We start from the raw sequence: 25,620 nt of genomic DNA on the forward strand, positions 1-25,620 counted from the left end.
TTAGACAGCCATTCAGCAAGCTAGTAGACCTCAACTTGTCCCTTTGAGTTGGGTATTCATGTTAACCCAGGAAGGTTTAGGGTAGGGCCTGTGGCAGCAGCATGAGTGGCTGCAGAGACTAGTAAGCTTCTGGTCACAGTTGTGGAAGGATGCATCCTGATAAAGAAGCGGATTTCTATTCTGTATGCAACTCTGTTGGCCTCAGAGGCCATCACAGGTGCTGCTGAAGTTTTGGTATGCTGTGGCAGGATGGGTATGGAATTGTGCAGTCACCCTGAGGACAAGTATATCCCAGACACCAACCCTAGCAAAGTGATGGTGAGGGTGTCATTTGGGACAAAGGAGTACCTTGTCTACTAGTCCCTTGTCCCAGGAGCTCCAACACATTCTAGGGCTAGGACAACATGAAACTGAGGAAGTACCAGACAGTGCTAATAAACATGAGCCAATAGAGCCATTGCCCTTCAAGGAAGGAGCAACCCTGGTGGGTGACAGTGTCTGGCACACTGACGGATGCAGTAGAGGGCCCTCTGCCCATTGTACTGCTGGTGCTATAAAGCCCCCTATTGACATATCATGGTATGATGCAGAAATGGGACACAGCAGTTAATGGGCTGTTAGGTGCCATATGGATGGTGGCATTGATTGAAGCAGGACCCCCAGTTATATGTGGAGATAGGACTGTTTTTAAGGAGTTAACTTTGTGGATTACTACATTGTAAGTAGAAAATTGAATGGCAGGGCATCAACCTTTGTAAGATCAAGCTGTTTGGCAGGAACTTTGGGACATAGGCCATGAAAGAGCAACAATTGTAGTACATGTTACTGACCATGCCTCGCTGACTGGCCCAGGGAATGATGAAGCAGATGTTTGGCTAGGGTGCTGGGGTTACAGTGGTACCTCCCACTGACCTGTTGGCTTGGTTGTACCGCCACCTACAGAATGCAGTTGTGAAAACTACATGGAATGTAGTCAAACAATGGGGTCTGTGGGATTCCATGGTAGAGGCCTGCCAGGCATGTGTGGTTTGCATTTGTAAATATCCACACCCCCAGTGCCTAGAGCCATGAATGGCAAGGTAAAACATGGACGAGATGGCAGGTTGACTACATTGGCACTTTAACTGAGGTCAGAAAAGGTCATGTTTGCCTTGCCGGCAGTTGATACAGCTACCAGTTTTTTGTTTGCCTGGCCCTGTGGTCAAGCAAGTGTACTATTATTTGTGCCTTGACTGTGTTGATGGCCTTGTACAGCTGGTTCATCACAATAGAGAGTGATCAAAGTACCCATTTCACAGGTCAGGCTGTGCAGCAATGGGCAAGTCAGTTACAGGTTCAATGGTCCCATACCATGGAGGCTGCAGGTATGGTAGATATAATGGCCTGCTTAAACAAGGACTTAGGACTGCAGTCAACACACTCTGTGAGGGGGTGGTCACAGTGTCTGTGGGCAGTTGTGAGAGCTCTGAATGAGCATCCTTGGTGAGGGGAACCAGCTGCTGTGGAGCCTTGGCTACACCACATAGCAGCCCCAATACAGGTCCAATGACAACAGAGGATATTGTACTTAAATCTGGGTTTGGGAAACAAGGGAATGTTCTTTTGCCTGCTCCAACTGGATTGACTAGGGGACAAACTGTGGTATGAACAGGGCCCTGGACAATAAAATTCTCCACCTTTATTGGGTAGCCCTGTTAGCCCCATGGAGAAAAAGTTTGGAATATGAGCTCCTTGTAATGCCATGGGTAACTAGTGAATGTCCCCCAAACCCAGGCACATGTGACTTGGCTGGATCCTATAGGTGGGACACAGATTTTAAAGGGCACATTTGTTATTTCCTTTTGGGTTCCTGGTGCTGGTGCACACTGAGCCTACTGAAATTCAGGACCTAGGTGTACTGGTGTGGTGTCACTGCCCAGGAAAGCCTCCATAGGCAGCCACTGTGCTTTCCCAGGACTCAAAGCTGGCATGCATTCTCCCAGATGTATGTGATTTACCTGTACTAGGGCCTATAACTGCTTTGTCCTTTCATCCATTGGTGTGTCCATGCCATTGCCATTGTGAACTGGGCACACACCTGCATCAGAGTAGCAAACACCTCTGCCTGTTTGATATGCACCAAAGTGCCTATGAGTTCTGCTCTTAAACTACCCTGATGAATCCAGACTATGTCCCAGAACAATTGACATGGCTGGGAAAGACTTTTATTGCCACTTCAATATGGGATGAAACTGGCAATGGTTTTTAGTAATCCTAGGTGATAAGACCAGTCTTCTGGTTATATGTTGTTGCAGCTTATATTGTTTTCATGACCTGTGGATGCAGGGCTCTGACCTTCTCACTAAGGGATCATTGCAGAAAATTTCACATGCCTAGATTTTATGGCAAAGAATCGTAAAGGGGTGAATTGTTGGGGCAGGCCCAAAATGGCTGTAGTTAGGTTTTCTCACTGGGTTTCTGGTGGGCTATGGTTTTAGTGTGTAGTAAATGTCATAAACTTTCTGATTCAGATATGTACTTGAGAACATAGACATTTGCTTGTGCGAATGTGCGCACTGATGTAAACTGTTGACAGCGTAGCTTTTTTGGTCTGGCCTGCATATAAAAAAAGGTCTATTGAAATAGCTTGGTTGCAGGCTGGCTAGGGACTATTTCTGCATCTGAATAAAGAGTGACTACCATCCCAACCATGCCTCACGTCTTCTTTCAACTGCTTGAGCCCCGAACCTTGCTTCCTGGGTCTAAATCTCAGCCTCAGCAACAGGAACAATACAAATATTTTATTGGCATAAAAAGTAAAACTTGTTTCTTCTGTTGACACATATTTACTTAGTACCAATTTTGTAAAAGATGCCATGTTATACATATGCATGATATACATATGATATGCAACTTGTAGATGATACATGCTATATATGCAAGTTTTTTACTATATACATGTATATGGTTGATCTTCAAAACTAGATTTTGAATGAAAGCACTGATATGTATAACACATCATCAATTACAGAAATAAAAACATGTACAAAAAACAGCAATAGTTTTCAAGACCAGCTGCAAAGAAAAAGGTGCACTTTAAATACATTCAGGCTCTACATAAAGATGTTTTGGTTGATGATGAACCACATACTCCATGTTCAATGGAGGCCCTTAAGATTATATTGCCTAGTGAAATCACAGGTCACAGCTGTCCTGGTCTGACACAATGGCAAAATATCCTAATGAAGCCTGTCTCAGAATGTGTCCCCATAACCAAGTGTCCTTGTTATGGGACACAAGTTTGTACTTTAGAATGGCTACTTACTAGAGATGGTAATGAAAGTGGTAACTGCAGGCAGAGCACCCTTGGTACAAGGAAGCCTTAGAGGGTTGCAGTGTAGAAAGTGCTGCACTGGAACCTCCCTCATACTAATTCAGAGTCCCACTAATTCAGTAAATGGTTTTGCAGGCCTTCAAAACCAGTGTCGAGTCCCACATCCACATCAGTACCTATTCTCATACACTCGCTTTTCCTGAAGGACTGTCCATTTCCTGAAGGACGCTTTGCAATGCTTTCCTGTTACTCAGTTTCCCCAAAGGTTTTGTTCAATGAAGCTGCACAATTGGAGCAACTGGCACATGCAAACATTGTGTTAATCACAGTGGATTAACAAAGAGGATACAAAGATGCATCTGACAAGGTCTGTCCCCCAACAGAACCAGATCCATGGGTCTGGATCATGTTGTCTCCATGACTTCATCACCTGTCACTCTCCCCCTCTCATCCACTGCAGCCTCACTGACCTTTTTGCTGATTTTCACAGTGGCCTGACTTGCTCTGGCTCTGGGGCTCTGCTCTAGCTCTTCCTCCTATTTGGATCACTGCTCTTCAAGTCTTTGCTCAATCCTGCTGAGGCCTCTCCTGACTACCTTGCTTGCCTTTTTTCTCTCACTGCCTTTGCCCAGTCCTCCACATCCTGTTCTATTTACTACAGCATGTGTCATTTTGTAACAGAAAACGTTTTTCAATTATATTTTATTGTTTATCTGTTTATTATCCCTCTGCTAGAATTTCAGCTTCACAATGGCAAAGTCTATGAATATTTTAGTAACATTTTAGCTAAGGGCCTGGAATGGTATCTGGTTTTGAAGGAGGGGGAGTGGGAGAGGGAGGGGAGGAAGAGGAAGAGGAGAAGGAGAAATTGTTCAATAAATATTTTCAGAAAGACTAAAAATTTTATATTTCAATATAAACACCTCCTTTCTTGATCAGTGTGGTTTTAATACAGTCCAAGAGAAACAAGTTTTTATAGTCGCTTATGAAAGCTTTACCAAAAGACAGGGCTTTTAGTAAAAAGAGGGATTTGAACATCCAAGTCCAGGCACTGGGGATATTCCATCCAAGCTATTGTACCCTGGCCATGAACCCAGGGGCCTGACAACATGTACATCTCTCCTGCTACTACTCACCCTGGAACCAACCTTCTCTTCTGGGGAAACAGCCCCTCAGGGAGCATCTAAGAGGAACAAGGGGCTTAGTCTTTTCAAGATTGTAGAGCCCACAGACCTACTCACAGAACCCCAAACACAGTTAGTGCTGTGTGACCAGGAAGAAATGAAACAAGTGGTCTTTCTGAAAACAAAAAGATGCTATAACATCCCAGTTAATTACTTCTTAGTCTCCAGTCCTGCAAATATTCACTGCACTTCCCCTGCCTGTAATGGGAAACTTCCCAAGCTATGGCAAAGGTAGAGTCAGTCAGCAGCGACCCGCTTCCTGGGCTCCAGGCTATTGGTGGTCTCCTGGCACAGAGATGAAGCTCTTCCTTGTCTGTCCTCTTGCTTGCTCCTGCTTCTTGCTCTTCCTTGCTTGAGATCTCAGAACACCAGTCACTCTCTTGATTTCACAAATAAGGTCAAATTCTCTCATCAAGCTATTCCTTCACCTTTTCTTCTAGGGACATTCATCAAAGTTGTGATACAGCATTTGACAGTGTCATTAAGGTCTGCCTTCTCACTGGAGGTGACCATGGAAATAGGCCAGACCTAGCACAGAGCCTGCACAGAGTAGAAGGGTAATAAGCATTTATTGAACGAATAAATGCATGAATAAACAGATAAACAAAGCTAATACTGGTCCAATAACTTCATCTTTACTCCCTTTAATCATATCTCCCAAACCATATCTGATGAATAGCGTACTGCAGCCTCCAGAAAGAATGTGACATTATTTCTGATATTTCTAAGTTGCTGCTTAAGTCCTATTTATCTAACCCAAACCTCAAGGTAGAGAAAAGTTAAACACAATTTTAACATCTTAGCTAGATTTTGAGTGATTGCAATTTTTTTGGATAACAGCCTATTGATTTCTTAAAATTTTCTGACTTTACTGGTTGTGTAATTTTAACAAGTTCATTGACCTTTTCCACACTCACCTCCTTCATCTGGAGATACTAGACCCATTGGAAGGAGAAACCATTAAGTAGTTTGTTAGTCATAGATGTTACCTAGATGTTCTTCACCAGGTTGATTCCCTTCTATTACTAGTTTTGTGAAAAGTTTTATCATGACTAGATACTGAATTTTTCGAATGTCGCTTTGTATAATGTTATTGTTTAGATAGTAGGTGTTCCCCAAAAGTTCATGTGTGAGACAAAGGAGGCTCAGTAGTGAAATGATTGGGATATGAGAGGCTTAACCTAATCAGTGCATTAATACACTTGAATGAATTGACTGGGTGGTAACTATAGGCAGGTACATGAAGGAGTTAGGTCACTGAGGAAGTGTCTTTGGGGAATATATTGTGTCCCTGGTTAGTGAAACTATATTTTTCTGCTTCCTGATTGTCATGTTCTCCTCCACACCTTTCACCATGATGTTCTGCCTCACCTCGGACACAGGAATGGAACCAACTATCTATGAACTGAGACCTCTGAAACCATAAATCCTAAGTAAATTTTTCTTTCTCTAAAATTGTTCTTGTCAGTTCTTTTGGTCACAGCAATGAAAAAGGTGACTAAAACATAGAAGCACATAGCATGATACATAATAAGCACTTAATAGAATTAATTTCCTCCCTTTTAAACTACTTTCTCTGTATTTTATTCAACCCTATAACTTTCCAGTTCTTGCCAACACTGAGCAACATAGAAAAGTCTTGTTCTGCTATTGGAAACTCCAGAATCTGTGCCTTTGAACTTGGCTTAGGCTTGTACTAAGGGTTGAGAGTTAGAGAAACTCAAAGCTCCCAGTGGGGCTAATCCAAATACAGCTACCTAGAAAAGCCTATTTTCAGGATCAACCGGTTCTCCATTTTTTTTCCCAGGGCCTCTTATTTCCCTAGTCACTGAAGATATTATGTTCACCTGAGCCTATACACCTATGTACAATTTCAGGGACATTGCCTCCTATATCTCTCCACCATGTCTTTAAGGTTTAATGAGTCAAGTAGAAACTAAAGTGTTTATGGCCCACAGTGGTCAAATGTCTTCACATTTTTGTGTGATATATAAATTTTAGCAAAATTTTGATAACATTTATATTTTAACCAAGTATGAGATCTTAAAGTAGTGGCATATTATGCACTCAAAAAGGATGTTATGTTCAAAGGAATAGTAAAAAGGAATTACATACATATATTAACATGGAAAATCATCTGTGACCCATTGTTGAGTAAAAACCAGTTTATAAATATGAATAGTATTATAATGCTTCTTTAACTTTCTCTTTCTCCCTAAGTGTGTATAGATATCTGGGAATTCACAAGAGTTACCTCTGATCTGTTTGGGCGGTAATTTACATTTTCTTCTTTTACCTTTACTGCATTGCTAAAATTATCTAGATGACTATGTATTGGCTTAATAATTGGGGCCAGAGGTACAGAGGACAGTCATGTATCCACTAGGTTATACTGCAAATTCATCATTACCAAACATACACACACACATACATACACACACACACACACACACACACACACACACAAACAGGCATTTGCCCCTTATGCTGTTTCAAGGATAAATTAGAAGTTGTTTGGCTCATTATGTACAGTCATTTGTACAGCAAACTTTTTTTGAATGCCTAGATATGTAAGATTAATCAGACATAACTCCTACCCTCTTTCTTTAAGGGTTATAAGCTGTATAAGTAATTAATTATGATATGTGTAGTAATTAAGACAATATCTACCATTTTTGAGTGACCCAGACATGCTAGACACTTTACACAATCATCTTTAACCCACATTATTATAAAAAAATGAGGGAAATATTATTAGTTCCTCTAAAGAGATAGGACCTGAGTTCCAAGAATGTTAGAGTAAGAAAAATATCATTGGCCTGAGACACCAGACCTTCATGAACAGGGAGAATGAAATCCTAGGTGAAAAGCGGTCTCTGCACAGGTGCAGAGGAGAGGAATGTGTCAGGTCAAATTCCTGGGTTGTTTAGTTTGCTAGACTTATTGGGGATGATTTCAAATTAAATAAGCTTCATTGGAGGTAGACTGAGGAGGAGGGAGCTTTGGGTTCCAGATTTAGGAAACAAATCTATAGTGTTTGTACCATATAGTTCAGAGAAAGTATTGTGTTGGGTTGTGGGAGGATGGCAAGTAGGACAAGAAATGCTTTCCTGCTGCTTTCACTTCAGTGTCATTTATTTGGGTTGCTAGAATACATTTCCTGTATTGGTGACCCCTCCTTTGCATCTCTGCATCATCATCATTGTAATCATCATCCAGAAGAAAGAAAAGCATGAAAGGAGGGGAATCTTAGCCTTTTGCATGTGACCATTTCTTTTGTCATGACCTCTGACTGCCCCATTGTGGCCATTTCCCTGTAGACTTTTACCTCTAAAGGAGATAGAGGAATCCCATGGCTAGTGAAATCACAGGTGCAGAGGAGAGGCGTGCATCAGGTCAAATTCCTGTAGGAAATGTGATGTATATTCAGGGGCTATTTGCCCTTGTGTGATCTCCTCCATCAACCAACTTCATGCATCAATGTCCATATTGCTCCTGTAATGTGCTGGACTGAGACTGAAGAACCCTGGACATTACTCTAATTCTAGATCCATATTCAGTACTTGCCACATATCACTCCTTATGCTCTAGGTGGAGCATTGCATTCAGTCCTCAGAGAAGCACCACAGGACAGGTATTATATTATTATTCCTCTTTTAGAGATGAGGAAACTTAAGGCCCAGAGAGTCTGAGTGACTTTCCCAAAGTGGTAAGATCTTAAATATAGGAATGTCAGAAATTCAAATGTGCAATCCTCAGAGTCCACCCTTTTAACCATTTATTTACCCATTTAACCATTTATTCCTGTCCAACCCTGAAAAACCTACCACTGTACATATGGGGGGATAACTATCTACACACATGCCACCAGTCAAAAAATGGAGTGCCTACAGTAATGCCAGGAGGATGCAAGGACAGACACAGATGACTGCAGAAGAGATACAAGGCTTTCAGAGTTGGTGACAGCCTCCTGGGAGAACTGGTGCTTTCTTGGACTCTTGATAAGAGGCATAATTTGAGGAGGAGAAAAGGACGGAGTGCTAAAAAGGGAGAGCAAGTTTTGAATGAGGAGTAATGGTGGAGGAGGAAGATGGTTGGGGCATCCAGGAAGCAGTAGTGCATACCACTTGATAGACGCAGGGTGTGAAGCAGGAAATCTCAAAGGACTTTGGCTATATGTGATGACTTCATAAATAATTAAATGTATCAAAATAAGGTGATACTTACATTTTATTAAATTGATGATAATTTATTTTTTAAGAAAAATACCAGCCTCTGTAACACTTCTCTATAACTTCCCTAATGAATGCTAGTCACAAGGTGACTAGTGCTGCATGCATGTATTTCTTCATGTACTGATTCATTCAAGAAATATCAGTTGAATACCTACTCCATGCTAATTATGATTTTGGCCCTTAGGTGGCGTATGGCCTGGGGGGAGATAAACAATATCTACATGTGATCTGTATGTATAATGTGTGAACAAATACAAGTGCATGGCTTAGAAGGCATAGGGTAAGGATTCTACAGGTTGAGACCAGAGGGATGAATTGGAAGTAGCTAGACAAAAATGGGGAAAACAGCCAGAAAGCAAAAGCTCACCAAAAAGGAACAAGAGCACAACAGCACCAAGGAACAAAAGGAGGCTGGGAGAAGGACAACTGTTGAGAAAGAATGTTGGAAAAAGAGATGGACAACCGGATCTCACAGGCTTTTACACCAAGGGTAGCCAGGGGAGGACTTCGAGCAAGAGAGAAACATAACCAAATTGTCTTCAGCTGTTGTTTGAAGCATGGATTGGAGGGTGAGAGTGAAAACAGGATCCAGCAAGAAGTTAAATCTTAAAATAATCCAAGATAAGATGACTGGTAATAGGGTGGTGGCAGAGAGTATACTGAAAAAGATGAATGGATTCAAGAAGTATTTAGGAAGACCTGGTGACAGGCTGGATGTCAAATGTTGGGATAATCACACTCTTGCCACCAAGGCTTCCCCTCATAGGAAAATGTGTAAAAAGGAAGGGAAAGCAAACAGCAAAAACATGGGATGGAGGAAAAGAGAACAAAAGAGGAGAAGAAAGGCAGAGAGCCAAGGTAAGGGAGAGAGGGTTTCATGCCTGTATTGATGAGGGGAGAAGAGAGGGAGAAAAAGGAGGAAAAGAGGAGAAGCTGGAAGGAAAGAGCCACCTGTGGAACCCAGTTTCTGGTTTATGGTTGAGAAAGAGACTGACAGCCAGTGTCTGGAGGTGTCTTTCAAGGGAACTGAAGTCACCAGAGATTGGTTTTCTCTCTCACACACATACACATACACACCAAAAACAAACAAACAAAAAACATGCTCTTTCTCTTCAAGATTATGAAAGAAGATAGAGATTGATCATCATTTTACTGATGATAAGCTAACATCTCCAGACTGAAGCTTAGCCAGGTGACTAGTAATTAAATGTGGAAATTCGCATCTGGGAGCAAAACCTAGACAGATCCCCTTGCATTCAATTGGTTACATAATAAATCACTTCTACTTTATCTGAGAAAACTGGGTACTTTTTATACTTGTAACCCCAAATGTCTGTCCTAACAGCCTATAAGTGCTATCCATAGTACACAGACCTCAGGTGTCTGCCCAGACTACTGGGTGTGTATCTCAATCTTTGGGGTCTTCCATGGGGCTCCAGGTGATTCCTTCACTACTGGCAGGCAGCACTGCCAGGGTGGAGGTCCTTCCCCATTGCTTCAACAGGCACTATAAGCCTTGGCCTCTGACTAGAGTGGAACTCTTATTATGTCAAAGCAATAAGAGTGTGTATGGAAGGGAGAGTATAAGAAGAAAGGGAAGGAGTGATAGATACCCAGTTAAACCTGCATTACATTTCAACACAGAGCTTAATAAAACAGCTCTTTTAACTTTCTTTATTTTCTTCTCTTTGCCTAGGACCCAGGTATTCATAAGGATAGAGATGGCAAGAGATTTAAGCAATACATTAAAAAATGCATTCTTACTAAATCAAATTCAACCTTCCCAGAGTGAGTTCTCCCATGAGATAGCTTATTCCTTCTTAACTGGACATCTGGATAGCCTTCTCTCTGAAGTAGAAACTATTTGTGCCTCTAGATCATTTGGTGATCACCTGCTGACAAATGTGACATATGGCCTCCAGGATCTCTCTCCCTACAGATGTCTGTTCTCAGGCTACCAAGGTTGGAGGAAGGAGAATAGCTAGTGGTATTATGAAGTTAATGTCTTAGCAATGTTCCTCCACCAACAGAAGACTGGAGTCAGTACCAAGACTTAGTTTCTCTGTGCTTTGTAGGTAAAATGCTGAGGTGTGTCCCACACAGCATTTCAGAGGAAACCCACCAAAATTGAGTCCTAGTTGTCTACCTGGTCAGTAAGGCCTGCCTTATGAGTTTTTCACTATTTTCTCTCTTACTTTTCAACACCATCACCATCTTTCATTTGTCCATGGGCTTCTTTTGGTAGAATCCAAAGACACTATCCAATTGCCCTGACCTCACCTAGATTCAAACTGAGGATTATTTAAGTAGTGTCAGGGTGTTTGGAGGTTTCTGAACATTTCAAACACACACACACACACACACACACACACACACACAGCAATTTATCTTTTTCGGGTGTCCCAAACATAATAAGGCCAATAACAACTAACTTCTTATTGTTTTAAGATCCAGGGTCTTTCTATAAATGCTTAGTCTACTTGCTGAGGACATGAAGAATCTGTACAGTGGATAGCTGGTTTCCCTTTACAGGGATATTATTCAGCATTCATTTTGCCTTTTCATTTTCTTAACAGAATTTCAATTTTGATTTGCATTTTCCCATAGTTCATAAAACTTAGAAGAAACTAATCCTCTCCCCTGCTTCAGAGGTGGATCATGAGTTGCCTAAGTCAATAAGCATATGGCAGACTATATGGGTAGTCAAATGACTACAGTTAGCACAATCATGCTAAAATACCAGATGTATGGTCTATATCTGAAAGATTTTTCTTTCTTTCTTCGATATTGAATATGAATTAGAAATCATGTTGCCAATTCACTGATAAAGCCATTCATTGAAGGAAACCAGCCATCGTCCAGTTCCAATTCTGTTACAGCAATTTGTAAAGCCCAAAAAGCATTCTGTGTTCCTACAATTATTGAGTCATTGAATTAACCTACCCTGTCTTCTGTCTAATGGTATGCCAGAGAAGGGTGGCAGAAGAAGAAATTGGAATCCCTGATTTGTAGTCATTGACAACTTTTGTAGTACAAATACTTCCACCCTGGGTATATCAAGCTTCCAACAGTTTAACAACTGCCTTTCAGAATTGTTAAGTATTTAAAAATTGACTCTCGTGAGCTGGCAGAGCATGCTTCAGCTGAACAATGAGCTGTATCTTTGAACTGCTTATCATATGATGTAATAAATTTTTCTGTTGTTTAAGCCAGCTTGAGTTGGGTGCCTAAAAATATTCTAGTGTTCTCACCTGGACCCTTCTTTCACCCTCTTAACAAGTTTTCCTCTCCCCCACATCTTATGATCTCAAAGGAAACTGATCCTACCCTAGACTCTCCAAGAATGGATAAAACCAATTAAGCCAATCTGGATAACCCATTCCCTCCGTTGTGGTCATTAGTTCAGGAATTGTTTATACCTAAACAGTTCAATAACAATGACTTTGTGATTGCGTGGAGTGAGCCAGCCCACCGACCCCCACACAGAGGTCAGATGCCATTTGCTGAGCCTACCTGCCTGCCCCCCTACTGCCAAGGGACACTGCACTTGCCTCTGTGCTGACTCAGCACACACTCGCTGGGGCTCCCCAGCTTCTTTATAGGCTGGTGCAGGCATTTTGAATTATTCTCGAGGGCATGGCCATCATCATCGGAAGGGCGGCTCCCTTCCTGAGACACCTACAGGAGACTGGAGGCCCTTTGACAGGACTCAGGATTCAAGAAGAGGAGGTATTGAGAGACTCGGGAACCAACTCAGAGCCACCAGGTGAGTCTCTCACACTGGGCAAGTCTCCCCAGTTGGGGCAGTAGTTCAGGAATGCATGGAATTTCATGGAGCAGAGTTGCCCAGTGAGACTCCCCCGCTGGAGCTATGAACCTAAACAACCAGGAGCACTGTAGAGGAGGGCCACCCAGCGAGAGGCTTCGGCGCAGAGCCAGGGTCCCAGGCCAGGGCGGTAGGTCTGGTTCCCAGGGAACATCGCAGAGGAGGGCTGCTCAGAGAGAGTCCCTCCCAGGGCCAGGCTCCCCAGTGCAGGCGGTAGTTCCGGGCCCCAGGGAATGTCACAGAAGAGTGATGCCCAGTGAAAAACTCACTCGCAGGGTGAGGCTCCCTGGCCCAGGAGGTAGGTCCAGACCCCTGGGAATGTTGCAGAGGAGGGCTGCCAAGCACAGGTGGTAGTTCTGGATCAAAGGAAACTGCTCGGAGGAGAGCTGCCCAGTGAGACTTCCCCACCAGGTGAGTCTTCCCTGCCAGGCAAGGCAGGAAGAACCAGGGATGGTAGAACCAGAGACACAGGACCAGACCAGCCATGCCCCAGCGTGAAGTCTAGGCCCCCTTTGACTGACCATCGGTCAACAAGTAGAGGCGCCTCTGCCCACTAGCAAGGAATAGACCCCACCTGAAGGCCACCACCCTTAGAGGGGCAACTTCCTTGTGGAACACTGTATTATAAAGTTCCTCTAAGACCTCAGGCTACCGAAGGCTAGGAGGTGAGTTATTGGAAATCTACAAGGACACTACAAGTCAATAGAGTTTCACTACTAGGAGGAGTGGATACCTGACCAATACGAGAAAACAAAGGAAGAAAATGTCCCAAACAAACCTAGATGCTATAAGCAATAAAACCAAATGACAGCATGGCAGAAGAAATGTCAGAAAGGGAGTTCAGAATGTACATAATTAAAATGATCAGAGAAGCAAACGAGGAGATGAAAGAGCAAATGCAGGCATTAAATGATAACAACAATCAACAGTTAAAAGAGCAAATACAGGAAGCAAAAGATCAATTCAATAAAGAGTTAGAGATACTGAAGAACAAACAAACAGAAATCCTTGAAATGAAGGACACAATAAACCAAATTAAAAACTCCATAGAAAGCATAATCAATAGGACAGAACACCTGGAAGACAGAACCTGAGACATTGAAGACAAAATATTAATCTTGAAAACAAACTTGACTAAACAGAGAATATGGTAAGAAATCATGAACAGAATCTACAAAAATTATGGGATATCATGAAAAGGCTAAATTTAAGAATTATTGGGATTGAGGAAGGCACAGAGAAACAAACGAAAGGAATGAACAATCTATTCAATGAAATAAAATCAGAAAATTTCCCAAATCTGAAGAAGGAAATGGAAAATCAAGTATATGAGGTTTATAGGACTCCAAATATACAAAATTACAACAGAGAAATACCAAGGCACATTAAAATGAAAATACCTAACATACAAAATAAAGACAGAATTTTAAAGACTGCGAGAGAAAAAATTTCAAATTACATTCAGGGGGAAACCAATACGAATATCAGCAGATTTTTCAATCCAGACCCTAAAAGCTAGAAGGGCCTGGAACAACATTTTTTAAGCTCTGAAAGAAAATGGATGGCAACCAAGAATCTTATACCCAGCAAAACTTACCTTCAGATTTGATAACAAAATAAAATCCCTCTATGATAAACAAAAGCTAAAAGAATTTACAAAAAGAAAACTGGCACTACAGAACATTCTCAGCAAAATATTCCATGAGGAAGAGATGAAAACCAAAGATGTAAATCAGCAAGGGAGGAACTACCCTAAAGGAACAGCCAAATAAAGGAGAAACCAAATCATGTCAAAAAATGAAAATGAGCCAAATGATCAGGAATACAAATCATATCTCAATAATAACTCTGAATGTTAAGGGCCTGAACTCATCAATCAAAAGACATAGGCTGGCAGATTGGATTAAAAAGAAGATCCAACAATATGCTGCCGGCAAGAGATTCATCTCATAAAAGAGATACCCATAGACTAAGAGAGAAAGGATGGGAAAAAAACATACAATACACATGGACTCAGAAAAAAAGCCGGAGTATCCATCCTCATATCAGATAATGAGGACTTAAGCCAAAGTTAGTCAGAAGTGATAAAGAAGGACATTTGATACTACTTAAGGGAAGCATAAATTACCAAGACATAACAATCATAAATATCTATGCCCCAAACAGTTGCTCATCCATGTATGTCAAACAACTCCTTCTCAATTCCAAGAATCAAATAGACCACAACACAATAATACCAGGTGATTTTAACACACTTCTCTCCCCACTGGACAGATCTTCCAAACATAAATTGAACAAAGAAACCACAGATCTCAATAACACAATCAATAATTTAGACTTAACAGACATTTATAGAATATACCATCCAACAAAGAACAAATACACTTTCTTCTCAGCAGCACATGGATCTTTCTCTAAAATAGACCATATTTTATACCACAAAGCTACTGTTAGCAACTACAAGAAGATAGAGATACTACCGTGTATTCTATCAGATCATAATGGATTGAAATTAGAAATAATTAACAGAATAAAAAACAGAAAATACTCCAACACCTGGAGATTAAATAATATGCTATTGAATGATGAATGGATAACAGAAGACATCAGGGAGGAAGTAAAAAATTCTTAGAGATAAATGAAAACAAAGATACATCATATTAAATCTCCGGGACACTATGAAAGCAGTACTTAGAGGAAAACGTATTTCATGGAGCTCATTCAATAAAAGAAGGAAAAATCAACAAACAATCTAACACTACAGCTCAAAGCCCTAGAAAAAGAAGAAAAGAGCAACAGCTAAAAAGTAGAAGACAGGAAATAGTTAAAATCAGAACTGAAATCAATGAAATTGAAACAAAAGAAACAATCAAAAAAACTGACAAAATAAATAGTTGGTTCTTCAAAAAAAATAAACAAAATTGATAAACCCTTAGCCACACTAACAAAGAGAAGGAGAGAAAAAACTCAAATTACTAAAATTCAGAATGAACACAGAAAATCACAACAGACACGAGTGAAATACAAAACATAATTAGAAGCTATTTTGAAAATCTATACTCCAACAAAATAGAAAATTTTGAAGACATCGACAGGTTTCTAGAGACATATGAATTACCTAAACTGAACGAAGAGGACATACACAATTTAAATAGATCAATGTCAAGTAATGAAATAGAAGAAGTCATCAAAAGCCTACCAACAAAGAAAAGTCCAGGACCAGATGGGTTCTCAGCCGAGTTCTACAAAACCTTTAAAGAAGAGCTCATTCCAATACTCCTCAAAGTATTCCATGAAATAGAAGAGGAGGGAACCCTCCCAAACTCATTCTATGAAGCCAATATCACCCTGATACGTAAACCAGGAAGAAAATTTTCACATCGAGGAAAGAAAATTTCAGACCAATATACTTAATGAAAATCAACATAAAAATTCTCAACAAAATTTTAGCAAATCGCATACAAAAGTATATTAAAAAGATAGTGCAGGGGTTCTCAAGATGGCAGACTAGAGGGTGGCTGCATTTCATGTTGCTCCAGGACTTAGGATTCAAAAGAGGAGATATTGAAAGACTTGGGACCAACTCAAAGTCGCCGGGTGAGTCACCCCTCCGCCCACTGGATCAGTGAACTCAGACAACTGGGAGCATTGTAGAGGAGGCCACTCAGCATGACACTTGGACTCAGAGCAACCCACCAGATCTCTGGGCAGCTGCACAGAGGAAGAGGTGCACAGCGAGCTGTTTGGACTCAGAGGACTCGACGATCCATAACACTGGGGGGCTGCCCAGAGGAGGAGGAGCGTGGCGGGTCGCTTGGACTTGGAGTGACTACACGAGGGCTATGGGCAGCTGTCGGGAGGAGGAGGCATGTGGCGGGTCGCTTGGATTCAGAATGACTGCTCCTGAACACCCGGGGGACTTCCCATAAGAGGAGGAGGAGCGCAGCGGGTTGCTTGGACCTGGAGTGACTGCACCAGGGCTACGGGCGACTGTCAGGAGTAGGAGGTTCACAGTGAGTTGCTTGGACTCCTAGCGACTGCACCAGGACTGCAGGCAGCTGCCCGGAGGAAGAGGCGTGCAGCGGGGGTCGCTGGGGCTCGGAGTACCTCTACGGTGCTCTAGGTGGCTGCTCAGAGGAGGGGCCGCACAGCCAGGCAATTAGGAGCAGAGCAGGGTCCAAGGACCTAGGCGACTTCTTGGTGGAAGAGCCGCACAGAGACAAGCTGAGGGAAGGAGCGAAGTTTCCAGGACTGCAGGCAGCGTCTCTGAGGAAGGGCAGCCTAAGGAGACTCGTCTGCGAAGGTCGAGGCTCCCAGGCCCAGGAGGTAGGTCCGGGCCCCTGGGAACATTGCAGAGGAAGGCTGCCCAGCTCAGGCGGTAGTTATGGATTGAGGGGAACCTCTAGGAGGGGAACTGACCAGTGAGAGCTCCCCACTGTGTGAGTCTTCCCAGCCGGTTGAGGCTTTCCGACAAGGACGGTAAAACCTGAGACACAGGCCCAAACAGGCCTTACCTCAGCCCGCAGCCTAGTTCCCCTTTGGATGACCATTGATCAACAAGTAGAGGCACGTCTGCCCACTAGCAGGGAATATACCCCACCTGAAGGCCACCACCCATAGAGAGGCAGCTTCCTTGTGGCGCACTGCATTATCAACTTCCTCTAAGACTTCAGGCTACTGAAGAATAAGAGGGGATATACTAGAAATCTTCAGGGACATTATAAGTCAATGGAGGAAATCTGCACTATCTCAGCAGTCCACTGATACCTGAACAATATGAGAAAACAAGTGGAGAAAATGCCAAAAACAAATCTAGATATTACATCAATAAAATCCAATGACAGCATGGCAGAAGAAATGACAGAAAAGGAGTTGACACTGTACATAATTAAAATGATCAGTGAAGCATTTGTTTACAATAAAAAAAGAATAAAAAATAAATAAATAAAAAGATAGTGCACCACGATCAAGTGGATTTTATCCCAGGCATGCAAGGTTGGTTCAACATCCAGAAATCAATAAATGTAATTCACCATATCAACAGACTTATTAAAGTCAAGAATAACATGATTATTTCAATAGATGCAGAAAACGCATTTGATATAATACAGCATCCCTTCATGCTCAAAACACTAGAAAAAATAGGGATAGTGGGAACATTCCTTAACATTGTAAAGGCTATTTTTGCTAAGCCCATGGCTAATATCATTCTAAATGGTGAAAAACTGAAAGCATTCCCCCTAAAAACTGGAACAAGGCAAGGATGCTCTCTTTCAGCACTTCAATTCAACATTATCCTTGAAACTATAGCCAGAGCATTTTGGCAGATCAACGAAATTAAAGGGATATGAATAGGAAAAGAGGAACTCAAACTATCCCTATTTGCTGATGATATGATTATATACTTAGAGGAACCAGGAAATTCCACCAGAAAACTTTTAGAACTCATAAGTGAATTCAGTAAAGTAGTAGGATATAAGATCGATGCTCATAAATCCAATGCATTCTTATACATAAGTAATGAATCCTCATAAAGAGAAGTTAGGAAAACTATCACATTTACAATAGCCTCAAAAAAAATAAAATACTTGGGAATCAATCTCACAAAAGAGGTGAAAGACTTCTACAATGAGAACTACAGAACACTAAAGAAAGAAATTAAAGAAAACTTTAGAAGATGGAAAGATCTCCCATGTTCTTGGATAGGCAGAATTAATATTGTCAAAATGGCCATACTACCTAAAGTGCTATACAGATTCAATGCAAATCAAATTAAAATACCAATGACGTACCTCACAGAAATAGAGCAAGCAATCATGAAATTCATCTGGAAGAATAAGAAACCCAGAATAGCTAAAGCAATCCTTAGCAGGAAGAGTGAAGCAGGGTGTGTCGCAATATCAGACCTTCAACTATACTACAAAGCAATAGTAACAAACACAGCATGGCATTGGCACCAAAATAGAAAGGTAGATCAATGATCAATGGTACCGATTAGAGGACATGGACACAAACCCAAATAAATACAATTTTGTCATATTAGACTGTCAGGGGGGGGCTCTGAGGGCCCCAGAGCCACACCGTGGCCTGATCTCTAAGATGGCGCCTGGCAACTTGCCAGACATAGCTGTACTCATAAACAAGTTTTATGAAGTAACTCTGGTTGGCTGTTATACAAGAGGCGATCCTGGTATCTGCCTGGAGACTGTTCCTTAATAGGCTGACTTTCCTGGTAGTCTACTCTCTGATAGGCTGATGTTCTCAATATAAGTCTGAGACTTGTGGAATAAAGCCCTTTTGGTTCCTGTGATCAAGAGTGTACATGTTGTGATTGTCCCCGCGGGCGGTGGGCGATCATAAGTGGTGCTGAAACCCGGGAATTCGAGTTACAAAGAAGGAACTGATCAGGTAAATACAGGGAAAGTAAAGTACAGTCTGGCCAGGTTAAAGTTCGCGGGAAAAGCGACAAGTTAAAGTTCACGGGAAAAGCGACAAGTTAAAGTTCGCGGGATAAGCGACGGAGATAGAGTGTTTGTAAGTGCTTTCGCTTTTGTTTTGCTTGTTAAAGTGCTTTGCATTCTGTTAGTTTAATAGAGAAATATGGGCACTGAAATGTCACGAATGCGCATGGAAGGTCCCTTAAAGGATTTGCTCCGGGCCAATGGAATTCCTCTTGAAACTAAAACAGCCCGAACCAAATGCAGAGAGGTCATAAAACAAGGGGAAGAGGTTTTGGAGGAAATAAAAGAGGAAAGGTCTAAAGCCTCAGAAAGGGCATCAATAAGATCAGAGACAGACAAGGAAAATGAAACTGGGTGTGAGGAACAACTTGTTAGGAAGAGGGAAATCAGTTTAGGGGAGGGTCCCCCATTAGGAGTCTGCCCTACGTTATCCGCCCTTAAGGCCTGCTTCTCTCCAGGACCTCCCAAAGGGGGCTCCACGTTTCTCCCCAAAGAGCCATCACCTAAAGTACCGCCGGCTCCTCCCCATTGCATCTCCTTCCAGAAACTTGCCACATAGTAAACAAACCAGCCCAACCATCAGTGGCATGTCCTAGTAAGGAGTATGATATAGTAGCCCCAGTCCCCACAAGGGAGATAATTGTTTCACAATTTTCTGAGTCCAAACCTGAATTGATTACTAACCAGGATTAAGGGTTAAAATGCCCTAGGCATCAAGTTTCTGCTGGAACATTTTAGCCCCATTCAGATCCAAATCTCAGTCAAGGCTTACATTGAAATGTAAATAGAGAAAGCCTGAAGGCTCAGTAGGAGACAGGTCTCAAACCCAAGAAAAAAAAAAAAAAAAAAAGAGAGAGCAAAAGTCTTACCTGAACTCCAACTAAAGTAAATTTTATGGTGCTTTACTAAAGTAATTAACGGCCGTAACATTTTTCCAGGACTCTTGTTTTTTTTGAATTCTACATATTTTTTGAGCTCATGACTTTTTTGATCAGTTCTATTTTTTTTTTATTCAACTAGAGTTTTTGAACATCTGTTACATTGCAATGGAGATTCACCTATAAAGTTTCAAGGCCTTTGATTTTGTGTTATGTGTATGTCCTACTGTCTGATGTCATGTTTTGTCTGTATCAAAACTGAGCGCTCCTAAAATTAAAATTTAAAAATGGATCCAAATATTTTTAATTCACGTGATTTAAAAAGGTTCGATTTAAATTGGGAAAACTAATAGAAGTAAAATGTCTTGAAAATAACTTGCAAGTCTTTAGGTGGTCAAACTAATATAATGTTGATGTTTATAAAATGTCTAACATTAATTTTTCTAGGACTTTCCTCCAACAAGAAAAAGCTGGCAAATACTGTTCAGGACACTTGTCTAATATCTTGGGGTTTTTTTAAGAAAATAAGTGAATTAGAATTGACATGCATGGGATTACTCAAATGTGTTTGTACAGAAAATTGTTTTGTGTCATCACTAAACTAAAATTAAGGTTACTAAGAGTTATGTCCTAACAGGTACAATTCTATACACAAAGGGTTCTAAAAGTTTCAACTGTGTTTCAATTAGAGTACTATAAATAACAAAATATTTAATCTTGTTAAAATAGAGTAATTTACCTAAATTCAGAAATTTCATAAGAGTTATTTCAGAATGTGAACAAAGAGGTCAACAGATAGGAAAAAATAAATAAATAAAAGGTTCTAGATATGGAAATATATCTAGTGAAAAACAAAATGTTTCTGGGTAAGAAAGTGCTTATGTGATAAAATACATGAGGGTCTAAATAAGTGCTAAGAAAGTCTGTAAATAAACAAAAGGGGGAATAGGGGAGACCTTCAGGTCCCCTAAAGATAAACTTTCTCTTTGCCTCTTTATTTTAAAAATTTTTAACTCTGGATAATGAGGGTTGCTGTGCCACTGAGAGACATGGCAATCATAAACAACATGATAGAGCGACGGTAAAATGGAAGGATGTTCTTACAGGACAATGGAACGGCCCGGACCCGGTGCTTTACTGAAGCCGCGGCTCAGTTTGTGTGTTTCCACAGGATAAAGCATCGCCTATCTGGGTTCCTGAGCGACTAACTCGACCAGTGCCAACCAACAAGTAACTCAGACCAACATACTTCTGATGACCATGATGCTCATAGCTCCCCTTGAACTAACTTACAACCTCTTTTTAGTCTCATAGGATCTATCTCTTTCAATGTTGGAATGCTTCTAGGTTCCCGCTGGCAGTCTTAATGTGTGTTCCTACCTTCCTACCAGTCCCAGTCTCTGTTACAGATGCGGAATTGCCAGTGTTACTATCAAGAAACAGGAGAGATTTTGGCATCACAGTGGCCGTGGTCGCCACAGTAGCAGTCTCTGCAGTGGCAGCCGAAACCGCAGCAGCAGCATTGACACAACCATACAGACAGAAACAACAATCACTTGGCCGAAAATACAGCTGCATCCTTACAGACTAAAGAGACCCTAAACCAACATCTAACAGCAGGCATACTCCTTGTAAATCAAAGAGTGGACTTACTGCAAGAACAAGTGGATATCTTGCAAGAACTTTTGGGACTGGGATGTGTTTATCCTTTAAGAGCAGTGTGTGTCACGCCTATTGCTTATAATAACCTTAGCTCTGTGGTTATGTTATCTAAAAATCTGTCTACCTTACTGGTAATTGGTCATCTACATTTGATAATTTAACCAGTCAGCTATGAGCTGAAATACTCAGAGTCAATGCCACCAGGGTTCAAGTTGCATCGGTATCCAAGATGTTCTCTTTGTTATCTAAAGCCCTGGGATTGACAAAACAGTGGGCTGGAACAGTGGCTGTTCTGATTATTATCTGCTTAGGCATAGCCTATGTTATACGCAGCCAAATCAGAGCTCGCCAAGATGCCCGATGTCATCAACGGGCTATAGTACAGACTTTGTCAGCCATTGAGACAGGCACATCCCCCCAAGTATGGCTAAGCATACTGGACCAGTAGTCAAAGACGGGTAAGATCCATGGAAATGCATTCCAACCTAAGACAGGGTTCTGATGTCTGGAGGTCAGAATTCCAATGACGGGTAAGGATGTAATTTGCCATGGACAACCTAAGACAGGCATGGTCCCAAGTCATCTTTTCTTTATTTAAAGAATAAGGGGGAGATGTCAGGGGCAGACTCTGAGGGCCCCAGAGCCACACCGTGGCCTGATCTCTAAGATGGCGCCTGGCAGCTTGCCAGACATAGCTGCACTCATAAACAAGTTTTAGGAAGTAACTCTGGTTGGCTGTTGTACATGAGGCGATCCTGGTATCTGCCTGGAGACTGTTCCTTGATAGGCTGACTTTCCTGGTAGTCTACTCTCTGATAGGCTGATGTTCTCAATATAAGTCTGAGACTTGTGGAATAAAGCCCTTTTGGTTCCTGTGATCAAGAGTGTACATGTTGTGATTGTCCCCACGGGCGGTGGGCGATCATATTAGACAAAGGTGCCAAAATATGCAATGGAGAAAAGATAGCCTCTTCAACAAATGGTGCTGGGAAAACTGGAAATCCATATGCAGCAGAATGAAACTAAACCCCTATCTCTCACCCTGCACAAAATTCAACTCAAAATGGATCAAGGACCTCAGAATCAGACCAGAGACCTTGCATCTTATAGAAGAAAAAGTAGGTCCAAATCTTTAATATGTTGGCTTAGGATCAGACTTCCTTAACAGGGCTCCCACAGCAGAAGAAACAAAAGCAAGAATCAATAACTGGGATAGATTCAAACTAAATAGCATTCTCTCAGCAAAGGAAACTATCAGCATTGTGAAGAAGGAGCCTGCAGAGTGGGAGTCAATCTTTGCCACTCATACTTCAGATAGAGCACAAATCTCCAGAATATATAAAGAATTCAAAAAACTCTACACGAAGAATACCAATAATCCAATCAACAAATGGGCTAAGGAAATGAACAGACACCTCACAGAAGATCTACAAGCAATCAATAAGTATATGAAAAAATGTTCAACATCTCTAGTAATAAGAGAAATGCAAATCAAAACTACCCTACGATTCCATCTCACCCCAATTAGAATGGCAATTATCAAGAACACAAGCAACAATAGGTGTTGGAGAGGATGTGGGGAAAAGGTACACTCATACATTGCTGGTGGGGTTGCAAATTAGTGCAGTCATTCTGCAAAGCAGTATGGAGATTCCTCAAAAAACTTGGAATGGAACCACCATTTGACCCAGCTATCCCACTCCTCAGCCTATACCCAAAGGACTTAAAATCAGCATATTACAGAGATGCAGTCACATCAATGTTCTTAGCTGCTTAATTCACAATAGCCAGATTGTGGAACCAACCTACATGTCCTTCAATTGATGAATGGATAAAGAAACTGTGGTATATATATATGCACAATGGAATATTGCTCCACCATAAAGAATGATTAAATTATGGCATTTGCAGGCAAATGGATGAAATTGGAAAACAGCATGCTAAGTGAGACAAGCCAATCTCAGAAAACCAAAAGACAAATGATCCGCTGATAAGCAGATGATGACACATAATGGGGGTGGGAGGGGTTAGTGTTAGTGTTAGGGTTAGGTTTAGGGTTAGGGTTAGGGAGTTTGACAAGAATGGAGGAAGGAAGGACTGTATAGAGGGAAAAGAGGGGTGGAGGGGTAGAGGGGAAGGGAAAAAATAACAGAATGAATCAAACAACATTACCCTATGTAAATTTATGATTACACAAATGGTATGCCTTTACTCCATGTACAGAGAAACAACATGTATCCCATTTATTTACAATAAAAAAATAATATTAAATAAAATAAAATAAATTTTAAAAAGAAGATCTGTAAGCAATCAACATATGAAAAAATGTTCAACATCTCTGGTAATAAGAGAAATGCAAAATCAAAACTACCCTAAAATTCCATCTCACCCCAATTAGAATGGCGATTATCAAGAATACAAGCAACAGTAGGTGTTGGTGAGAATGTGGGGAAAAAGGGACACGCATACATTGCTGGTGGGATTGCAAATTGGTGCAGCCACTCTGGAAAGCAGTGTGGAGATTCCTTAGAAAACCTGGAAAGGAACCACCTTTTGATCTAGTTATCCCACTCCTTGGCCAAAACCAAAGGACTTAAAATCAGCATACTACAGTGATGCAGCCACATCAATATTCATAGCTGCTCAATTCACAAAAGCCAGAGTGTGAAACCCACCTAGATGCCCTTCAATTGATGAATGGATAAGGAACCTGTGGTATATATATGCACAATGGAATATTACTCAGCCATAAAGAATAATAAATTATGGCATTTGCAGGCAAATGGATGAAATTGGAGAATAGCACACTAAGTGAATAAGCCAATCTCAAAAAACCAAAGGACAAATGATCTAACTGATAAGCAGATGATGACACATAATGGGGGTTGGAGGGAGGCATGAATGGAGGAAGGAGGGACTATATAGAGGGGAAAGTCAGGTGGGAGGGTTGGGGGGGAAGAAAAAATAACTGAATGAATCAAACACCATTACCCTATGTAAATGTATAATTACACAAATGGTATGCCCTTACTTCATGTACAAACAGAGAAACAAGATGTACTCCATTTGTTTACAATAAAAATAAATTAAAAGAAAAAGATAGACTTTGGGCCTACCAGATGGGCCAAAACATCTTTGCTAGCTACTCCTCTGACCAAAATTAATATCTGGAATAATAAAGAACTCAAAAACCTCAATTCCAAAAAATCCCATCAATAAATGGGCAAAAGAACTAAATAAATTTATTAAAAGAAACTCAATGGCCAACAATTTATGAAAAAATGTTCAACATCTCTAGCAATCAGGGAATTTCAAATCAAAACTACACTAAGATTTCATCTCACTTTGGTCAGAATGGCAATGATCAAGAATACACGCAATAATAAATGATGTCGGGAAAAAGGTACACTCATACATGCTGGTGAGACTGCAGACTAGCACAACCACTCTGTAAAGCAATATGGAGACTCCTCAAGAAAACAGAAATGGAGCCACCACATGATCTGGCTATCCCACTCTTTAGTATTTATCCAAAATATCTAAAACCAGTATATAGCAATATAGCTACTTCAATGTTTGTAGCAGCACAATTCACAGTAGTCAAATCAACCCAGACACCCTTCAAAAGATGAATTAATTAAGAAAATGTGGTATCTAAACACAATGTAGTGCTCTTCAGCGACAAAGAAGAATGAAATAATGGCACTTGCTTGTAAGTGGATGGAAATGGAGAAAATCATGCTAAGTGAAATAAGCCAGACTCAGAAAATCAAGAGTCAAATATTGTCTCTCATATGTGGAAACAAAATAAGGAAGATAAGGAAAAGAATGCAGTGGGGGAGGGGATGAATATCATAAACAAACCAGAAACATCAGTGGAGTAGAAGGAGAGTGAGTGGGAGGGAGGAAAAAAAGGTAAAGGGGAAGCAATATGGAATAAATTTAACAAAATCATATTATATACATACATAAATGTACCACAGGGAATTTTGCCTTCATGTATATATAGACAGTACCCAATCAAAAATAAAGGAAAAAAAGAAAGTTCAAACTGAGTAGAG

General features: G+C 41.0%; 1 protein-coding gene across 1 annotated transcript in view; it reads right to left on the minus strand.

Moving 5' to 3' along the window:
- Positions 1-2,771: 2,771 nt before the first annotated feature.
- Positions 2,772-25,620, minus strand: part of Fas (Fas cell surface death receptor) — a 52,976-nt gene continuing 30,127 nt past the window's right edge. The window contains exon 10 of the mRNA XM_047552377.1: positions 2,772-5,037. The gene's annotated coding sequence lies outside the window, so the exon portion shown is untranslated. The remainder of the gene's footprint in view (positions 5,038-25,620) is intronic.

This window comes from Sciurus carolinensis, chromosome 5 (genome assembly GCF_902686445.1).
Source record: "Sciurus carolinensis chromosome 5, mSciCar1.2, whole genome shotgun sequence".
Taxonomy (NCBI): domain Eukaryota; kingdom Metazoa; phylum Chordata; class Mammalia; order Rodentia; family Sciuridae; genus Sciurus; species Sciurus carolinensis.